Raw genomic sequence first — 10,002 nt, 5'->3', positions numbered from 1 at the left:
GAGAACCTAGCTTTACTGACATGAATTTTAAAATGGCAAAAGAAAAAAATAAAACACCACTCTGGCCTCTTGGCTACGCTGGAATTACTTCCCAGCTGGCTGGGTCTCTCTTAGTGATTACTAGCCCCTCAGCTTCCTTCCACCCTGAGAGCTGACAAAAACCTTTATTTCTTTATCAATTGCTGTGGTCAGTATACATTACTACAGTCAACAGAACTATTGGCAAAGGGTTTCAAAAAAGGTGGAGATCATTTTTCTAGGGGAAGAGGGGATTAAACATAAAATAAATAAATCAGCCAGGCTGAATAACAGACTCCTAAACCTAGCTGAGTCTGCACTTGTCATGTTTTCAGGGACTATGGTATCCCCACAAGGTCTACCCAACATAGCAGCCGTAGACAGCCCTGCTCAGCTTCTGCTTGCTGGGGTGCAGAGTGGAAAACTAGTCCTCACCTTAGCTGTCTTCACCTTCCTCGACAAGCTTGTCACGTCTCAGAATGTGGTGAATATAGGCCAAGATTTGACACCAGGCCTGCATTTATATTTACAAACTCTCAGACTTTGCAATCACAGCAACCTGGATTGGAAATCTGCCTCTATCAGCAACTGGCTGTGTGACCTTGGATAACTTCTTTGAGTCTAAATTTCTTTTCTATTTTTTTATTTTATTTTTTTTTATTTTGAGACAGGTCTTGCTCTGTCACCCAGGCTGGAGTACAGTAGTGGTGCAAACACGGCTCACTGCAGCCTCGACCTCCTGGGCTCAAGCAGTCCTCCTGTCCCAAAAGTGGCTGGGCTTACAAAGTCTCAAAATGTTGGGATTACAGGTGTGAGCCACCATGCCTGGCCTCAATCTCTTCATCTATAAAATGGAGATGATAATAACACCTTCTGCTAGAGTAGATTGGAGATGGTAATTTATGTGGAGCACCAATCCTGGTGCCTGGCACATGTTTGATGCTTAATGCAGATAATATAGTGATACTTATTGTTGTACTAGGACTCTGCGCGTACTGTGAACGGGCTAAGCGAGACTCTTCACTAGTGAACAACAAAACACATCCTGAAGCTTCAACTTCCACCTTTGTTGTTAAACCTCTAAGTTTGCTGTGGGTGCTGTTGTTAGTGTTGCCTCTATAACCAAACTGCTCCGGGATTCTCCCCCATTACTTGGAAATTGAGGATATTTAATTCTACAAATCTACCCACTCCCCACCCCATCATTAGACTGTATGTTGTAGAAAGATACGACAACCACCGGTAGGCTTGAGTCTCCAGGAATATTAGGGAAAAGTGAAAAGGCCCTTAGGAGAACTCTCAGAACAGCCCAGTGGGCTCTCCTAGGGCCATAACCCAACCTGCTTCACCCTCTTGACTTTTCCCAAGGCATTTTCCAAGATGGCTGCAGTTGCTCCATCCACTGACCGCAGCCCGCCAACAGTTACGAAGCCCGCACAATTCTGCTTTCCTCATTGAGAACCGGATTTAGAAAAGTGAAGCCTTGTGATGATGAATGGATGGCTATAAAGACCAGGGAGGCGGAGGAGGAATCAGCCACAGGATGTGTTCCCTGTAATCTGGAAGAATCTAGGGTTGAGGTATGGCTTCAGGTTTTGGGAACATGAGGAATGGGTTAGTCACCTCCCTGTTGATGGCATCAAAAAGCTCCTAATGGCCTGAGGTGCTGGGAGAGGCCTCTTGCACAGAGGAGGGGGTGGAAAGAGCACTGGGCGACGGGGTCAGGGACCCCTGCCCTTGCTCTGCTGCAGAATGACTGTTTGACTTCACCTCTCTGAAGCCTAGTATCCACATCTTTAAATGAGGTAGTTGACCCCATTACCAGGGATTATCTCTGAAGGACAAGATTATAGGAAGAACTTTCACTCTTCACTTTAAACACCTGTACTTGTTTAAAAACATTTTTTTAAACACCACATTGTATTACTTGTACAATATAAACTTTTCATTGAAATGGAAACTCAGGGGCTAGGGCTAGATCTCCTATAAAATCCAGAGGAAATGCTGGGTAAGGATTGCATAGGTGGCCAAGTAAGGACCAACTGGGAACAACGGAGGAAAAAGTCTCTGAGCACTTATCATGACTAAGACAAGATAGGATCCAGAATATTCTCACACAGATCATCAGATCACACTGGGCCTGTGAAACCCAGACTCCACGGAGACCTACTTCTTACACACTGGATAATCATATGACCAACTAGAGCTCCTTCCTTTAAGTCTGTGGGTCCTTTGGAACATTTCCTGGCACCATGAAATGGGATCCTGAGAGGAACATGGGCAATGGGGCTGGAGCTGTCCTGTAGGCTCTCTCAGCTTGGGGACTGGCCCTTGTTGCTCAGTCAAGGTGCACAGGATAGTCCTTCAAGTCTTTTGTTGGACTTGGCCAGCTGGCCCTGCCGCCCAGCAGCTTTAGTCTCTATTCGGAGGCCATGGGTCTAATGCGTTGTGACTGGCATTTTCTGGCCTGAGGTCATCTCCTGGATACCCTTGCCTTTCTCCCCTCTTCATGTTCATGTCCTAGGTTACCAAATAATTTAGATCAGTAGTTCCCAAACCTGGCTGCATATCAGAAGCACCTGGGTAGTGAGTTAATAACAGATTCCTGAGCCCTATCCCATGAGGTCCTAGACTAGGTGGGACCCAAAAATTGCATTTATTATGAAGCAGTGCAGGTATTTCTGATGCCACCAGACAGGGACAGTGACATCCACTGTGACATGTTACTGGATGATCTTTTTAGGGCTTCCCAGGTGCATGGTTCAGACCTGAAAACATAGTCACTCATGAACAAGCCATCTAGACAGGTGAACCTAAACATTAATCCCAACCCACTGCTGCACCACGCACAGGTGGGCGATTAGTGATGGGAACATGGCTGAGGGTGTTTTGACAATACCGAGTGTGTCCCTCCCCTACTCCATCTGCAATGCACTGCATCCCACTCTGTCCCCGACACCCAATAGCAGGTTAACTGCAGATGGAACTAACCTCAAAAAACAAGAAATGCGCTGCAGGAGGCCTTCTTGGCTTTGGGAGAGTTCAGTCCAATTTGCCACCAATATCAAGGCTTGCTTTTGATTATGTTGATGAAAAAGACTGTAAACAAAACAGCCTTTCTCTACTAATTAATTCCCTTCGAAGAACTCTAAAGATCTTTAATTACACAGTTAGAAAAGCAGCGGTTACCCGATCAGCCTGATCGGGCTCTGCGCTCCTCTCTCTGTCCACCTGAATGAAATATTTTCTTGTTTTCCCTGCTTCACACACCTAGGACGGGCTTGCAGTAAATCCTGTCAACTAAACGCCTGACAAAAGTGCTCTGATGTCAGGTATAAAGAATGCCACCTACAGCTTAATGTCTGGAAAAAAAAATTCTGAGGGCTGCAAACAATGAAGGTTTTTGTCTTCTTAATGCCCAGTATGCAATCGAGTGGAAATGCTACTTCCATCCATAATCTACAAATGAAATTAAAGTTGTTGAAAGACACAGAGTAAACCAGAAGCCTTTGTTTCTTTGCAGAATGGGAAAAATTTAAACCACTAAATGTTTTAGCAGATTTACTAAATTTCCAATTAAATCATGAAATCTGTTATTGCAGAGTTCTAAGAAGGCAGTATCTTTCCCATTCTTTTCTCTGTCTCTCTATGCCTCCTCCTATCCACTTGTGAACACATATGTATGATATGCTATAAGCAAGCCAAATTCCCAAGTCCTCCAACACGTATATAGCCTCTGTGCAATCTGGGGGAAACTGGGGTACAGAGAGGGGCACACAAGCCTCAAGGTAAATGAGGCCAGCTCAGCAGTGATTTTGGGGAGAGATGGGACCAGGTTTTGGGGAAAAATAGGAATTTTCCCCCTCTCTACGCTTGCAGGGTTCCTGGGCCCCCAGCAGGTCGAGGCAGCAGGCTGGAGCAGAAAGGCCTCAGGAGCTCAGGCGTGGGGAGGGAGTCAGATCTGCTATACAAGAGCACCCTCTGCCAGTTGGCACAGAGGGCTGGCTGGAGAGGCCTGTGGCCCAGAGTCAGGGGAAAGGGCACGGCACCCTGCATTCCAAGCTTGCAGGGTTGGGAGCCAGGCAGGAGAGAGATTCTATCTTCAAAATAGAACATTCACTTCTGGAACAATAGCCGGTGCAGGCAGGAGCAATGCTGATTTTCCAAGGGCTCTCCACATTAATCCTCCCCACCAAATCCAGCCACTAGGAGCGTGAATGGTCCTCCAGACACCCATTCAGTAGAAAATGACGGGTGATTTTTGCCCTTGTCTCCCGAGATCTCCGGTGAGCACCGCTGCTCTGGCTGACATGTGTTTGTAAAGATAAAGCAGCAGGCTACTTTGGGGGCCCTCCCAGGCTATTACAAAGAGCAAGTGGTGCCAACCATGGCTTTTTAGAATTGAGCTGTTAAATTTTTTTATATGCACCTCTTTCTGAAAAGGATTTGAAGCAACTTACAAAAAAGCAAACACAATAAAGTCATTCAACTAAAATTAGAAAAGCAAAGCCATGGAAAGGAGGAAGAACCAAGCATTGACTAGGAAGTATAATCGAATTACTGTGATTTAGCATCAGATTAGGCCTTGAGCTTCCCGGCAGCCAGGGCAAGAAAAGATACCCAATGAGACAGTCTATACAACCTATTAGAAGGAAGCGGGACAATTCTCTAAGAGAGGTTTTTTGTTTTTTCTTCTGGCATTAACTTTCTTTTCTTTCTGTGTGTGTGTGTGTGTTTTCTGAGATGGAGTTCCACTCTTGTTGCCCAGGCTGGAGTGCAGTGGTGCAATCTCAGCTCACTGCAACCTCTGCCTTCCAGGTTCAAGTGATTCTCCAGACTCAGCCTCCCAAGTAGCTGGGATTACAGGTGCCTACAACCACGCCCAGCTAATTTTTGTAATTTTAGTAGAGACGGGGTTTCACCATGTTGGCCAGGCTGGTCTCAAACTCCCGACCTCAGGTAATCCACCCGCCTCAGCCTCCCAAAGTGCTGGGATTACAGGGGTGAGCCATCGTGCCAGGCGCATTAACTTTCTTTTAGGAGACTTTGTATAGGAAACTTTGAAAACATTATACAGTGTGTCTATCAATCTTGTTGTATAGTAAATGCAGAGGCAATTCTGATATTGCTCTTTCTTGCTATAATCTTTGGCATTTGCAAAAGGCATATATCAATCACAACTCAATAATGGTAAATCTTAATGGGATAAAACAAAGTGTGGGGTGAAGGGTAGCTATACAAATGTGAATCAAATTTTAGTTCTTGTCCACCATGGTGGTACGTGCCTGTAGTCCCACCAGGGAGGCTGAGTTGGAAGAATCACTTGAGCCCAGGAGTTTGAGGCTACAGTGCACTATAATGATGCCTGTGAATAGCTGCTGTATTCCAGAACATAGCAAAACTCATCTCTAAAAAATAAAAAAAAGAAATAAAATTTAGCTTTGGGGTACTTCATTTATTCACTAGTGCATTTGATATTTATCAAGTGCCTACTAAGTGTCAGGCTCTAGTAAGGGAAACAGAGCAGTGAAGCAGTGGGCAAAGTCCTGCTCTCAGGGTATGATCTCATCTGATGCTAAGAAAGAACTTACCATCCCCAGAGGAGTGGGTGGATAGCAGGCAAGAGTCCTGGAGCTTAGTTGCTAAGTAAGAGCAGGTGTAACAAACACAGTGCTTTCAGATATAGATCTCAGAAATCTCACCTCAAACTGCCTAAAATAATAAAGAAATGGGTTTTTTTTTTTTTTTTTAATTCAGTGGCTCAACAATGCCTTCTCTGGGTTATACCATCTTCACTGTTGGCCCCATCCTGGGACTCATAGCTATACAGCTGCAGCAGTTCTGGGAGTCACAAAAAGAACAAGCTGCAGAGCAAGACAGAAGACTATTTCTTCCTGTTGCTTTCTCTTAGGATGGAGGAAAAATGGTCTAGCCCATGTCTCCACCTCCTCCAGCAGACTACTTTTGTCTCACTGGCCAGAGGGCCCACATGTCCATTTGTGATCCCATCTTGTCATGGAGACTGGGGTCGCTCTTAGACCAACCAAGCCACTCCTGGAGTTGGCTTCCCTTCTAATACTTGGCCAGGTGTGAAAGGAAGACACTCGAGCAAAGTTGGGGTTGTGTTGGGAAGGAAGAAGGGGCAGGGGAGAAGCGGATGCTGGGCAGACAGCTAACACTATAATTTTGGCCTTTAAATGCCAATCCCTTGGGGGATGTGAAGACTAGTGTAGAGTCATCAAGGCTGTTGGAATGTCTGTCTGCCTAGGCTTCTCAGGAAAAGAACCTTACTAAATAGTAAATCCTTACTATTTGCCTTATTTCTTGAATGAGACTTACTATTATCCATATCTGCCAATTCGTCGGTTAAAGCCTTTACTTCTGTTTGTACACATTAAAAAAAATTATTTTAACTGGTCTTCCTACCTCCAATCTTACCCAGATCTAGTCCAACGTCCACACTGTTAGTAGAACCATCTTCTCAAAAATAAATGTATAATATTATTCTCTTGTGTAGCATCCTCTTTGACTTGCTATCACCTATAATATAAAGTTAAACATCTTTGCATTAACATACCAAAAAAATAAAATATTTAGGTATACATCTAACAAATTTGTATGACATTTATGTTAGGAAAACCAAAAAACTTATGAAAGAAATCAGTGTAGAGCTAAATAAATCGAAAGACATTCCATGTGCATGGATAGGAAGGCTAAATATTATTAAGATGTCAGTTCTTCCCAACATGATCCATAGATTTAATGCAATGCTAATCAAAATCCCAGCAAGTTATTTTGTGAGTATCAACAAATTGATTGGAAAGTTTATATATATATATTTTTTTTTTCCTTACCGATAGCACTCCCGCAAACATGGTGAATGTTCCTAAAACCCACTGGACTTTCTATAAGAAGTGAGGCAAGCACCAATCCCACAAAGTGACACAGTACAAGAAGGGCAAGGATTCTCTGTAGGCCCAGGGAAAGTGGCGTTACGACAGGAAGGAGAGTGGCTGTGGTGGGCAGACTAAGCCGATTTTCTGGAAAAAGGCTAAAACTACAAAGAAGATTGTGCTAAGGCTTGAGTGCATTGAGCCCAACTGAGATCTAAAAGAACGCTGGCTATGAAGAGATGCAAGCATTTTGAACGGGGAAGAGGTAAGAAGAGTGAGGGCGAAGTGATCCAGTTCTAAGTATCATCTTTTGTTTGATTACGAAGACAATAAAATCTTGAGTTAAAAAAAAGAAAGTTTATATTGAAAGGCAAATAAAACCAGGAAGACTAAACACAACATTGAAGAAAAAGTCAGAGGTCTGACGCTAGCCAGCTTCAAGACTTACGATAAAACTACAGTAATCGAGGCAGTATGGTATTGGTGAAAGAATAGACAAATAAATCAATGAAACAGAATAGACCCACAGAAATAGACAAGGATAGCCAACTGATTTTTGACAAAGGAGTAATGGCAATTCAATGGAAAAAGGACATTCTTTGCAACAAATGGTGCTGGAACAACTGGACCATGCAAAGAAAGGAAAAAGAAAAGGAATCTAGGCGTAATTCTTATACCTTTTGCAAAATTAATTCAAAATGGATCATCGGCCTAAAGTAAAATGCAAAGCTATTAAACTTCTAGAGATAATATATGAGAAAATCTAGACAACATTGGATTGGGTGATGACTTTTTAGATACAACACACACAAAAAATGATTCATGAAAAAAATTCAAAAATTTGAACTTTATTAGAATTAAAAACTTCTGCTCTGCAAAAGACACTGTTAAGAGAATGAAGAGACAAGCTACAGACTGGGAGATAATATTTGCAAAACACCTAACTGATAAAGCACTTGTATCCAAAATACACAAGGAACTCTTCAAATTTAACAGTAAGGAAACAGACAACCAATTTTAAAATGGGTGAAAGATCTGAACTGATATCTCAGCAAAAAAGATATAGAGATGGCAAATAAGCACATGAAAAGATGCTCAACATTAGGGAATTGCAAATTAAAACAACAGTGAGATACCATTACATATCTATTAGAATAGATAAAAACCAAAACACTGACAACATCAAATCCTGGTGAGGATATAGAGCAACAGGAACTCTCGTTTATTGCTGGTGGGAATACAAAATGGTATAGCCACTATTGAAGACAGTTTGGCAGTTTCTTACAAAGCTAAACATAGTCTTACCCTATGACCCAGCAATCACACTTTTTGGTGTTTTACACAAATGAGTTGAAAATTTATGCCCACACAAAAACCTGACATTTACAATTGTCAAAAACTTGAAAACAACCAAGATATCCTTCAATAAGCAAATGGATAAACAAACTCAAGTACATCCATATAATGGAATATTAGTCTGTAATAAGAAGTGAGCTATCAAGCCATGAAAAGACTTGGAGGGGCCTTACATGCTCATTGCCAAGTAAAATAAGCCAGTCTGGACCAAGCACAGTGTGACTCACACCTGTAATCCCAGTACTTTGGGAGGATGAAATGGGAAGATTACTTGAGGCCAGGAGTTTGAGACCATCCTGGGCAATGTAGCGAGGCCCTGTTTCTACAAAATAAAAATATTAGCCAGGCATGGTAACCAGCATCTATAGTCCAAACTACTCAGGAGGCAGAGGTGAGGGGATCTCTTGATCCCAGGAGTTCAAGGCTGCAGTGAGCTATGATCATCCCACTGTACTCCAGCCTGGGTGACAAAGCGAGATTCTGTCTCTATAAAATCTTTTTTTTTTTAAAAAAGAAAAAGTAATTCTGAGAAGGCTACATACTATACGATTCCAACTATATGACATTCTGTAAAAAGCAAAAATATAGACAGTAGAAAGATCCATGGTTGCCAAGGGTTTCAGGGAAGATGGAGGAGGATTAATGGGTAGAAAATAGGAGATTTTTAGGGCAGTGAAGTTGTTTTTGTGTGATTCACACTTGTGGGTATATGACACTGTGCATTTGTCGAAACCTGTAAAACTGAACAACACAAAGAGTGAACCCTAATGTAAACTATAGATATTAGTTAATAATAGTGTATCAATATTGATTCATCAATTGTAACTAATGTATCACACTAATGCAAGATATTAATGGGGAAAACTAGGGGGGAAGAGAAGGGGGGTAAGAGAGGGTGGAAGCTGTATTTTCCGACCAATTTTTCTATAAATCTAAAATTGTTCAAAAAAATAAAGTCTATTAGTTAAAAAAAATCTTTACTATGACATAAAAGACTCTTCACTGTCAAGATGGTATCATTCGCCCTAAACTTAGCTCCACAAATTCTTGCCTATATCCTTTGCATTTTTTAACTTCTCATTTTTCCTAACCACGCAGTGCCATTTTTTTGGGTCCAGAACATTGCACTTTGCTTAGAATATTGCTTTCTTTATTCACTGACTGACAAACTTCTATGCATCAAGATAAGCACTGCTTGCATGCCTACTATGTGCCAGGCCTATCAAAGTCCTTACCCTAGAGAAGCCCACAGTCTATTGGAAAGAAAACAACTCAAACAACCATCATAATTTTTTTTTTTTTTTTTTTGAGAAAGTCTCGCACCCTCACCCGTGCTGGAGTGCAGTGGCGTGATCTCGGCTCACTGCAACCTCTGCCTCCTGAGTAGCTGTGATTACAGGCATCTGCCACCACGCCCAGCTAATTTTTATATTTTTAGTAGAGACAGGGTTTCACCATGTTGGCCAAGCTGGTCTTGAACTCCTAACCTTGTGATTCGCCTGCCTTGGCCTCCCAAAGTGCTGGGATTACAGGCATGAGCCACTGCGCCTGGCCCATCATGAATTTTTTACTGCAGTAATTAGTTTCATCCAGTTTTCTTGTTTATAATCCACAGTATCAAAATTACCCTCCTGTTTTAAAATAGCTTCTGGAAGCATCTCTGTTTCTTCAGATGGTAATTCTGCCACTACACAATGGTGAAGGAATGAAATAGATGGAGTATCAACTGTCATGT

The 10,002-nt window shown here is 42.3% G+C and overlaps 1 pseudogene; it reads left to right on the top strand.

Annotated features, from left to right (window-relative positions):
• The first annotated feature begins 6,891 nt into the window (after positions 1-6,891).
• LOC129012251 (large ribosomal subunit protein eL42-like) lies at positions 6,892-7,211 on the top strand (annotated as a pseudogene).
• Positions 7,212-10,002: the final 2,791 nt, after the last annotated feature.

Source organism: Pongo pygmaeus, chromosome 15 (assembly GCF_028885625.2).
Source record: "Pongo pygmaeus isolate AG05252 chromosome 15, NHGRI_mPonPyg2-v2.0_pri, whole genome shotgun sequence".
NCBI classification, from domain to species: Eukaryota; Metazoa; Chordata; class Mammalia; order Primates; family Hominidae; genus Pongo; species Pongo pygmaeus.
The sequence above is the reverse complement of the archived record's forward strand: the minus strand, read 5'-3'. Positions and strand labels throughout refer to the sequence as shown.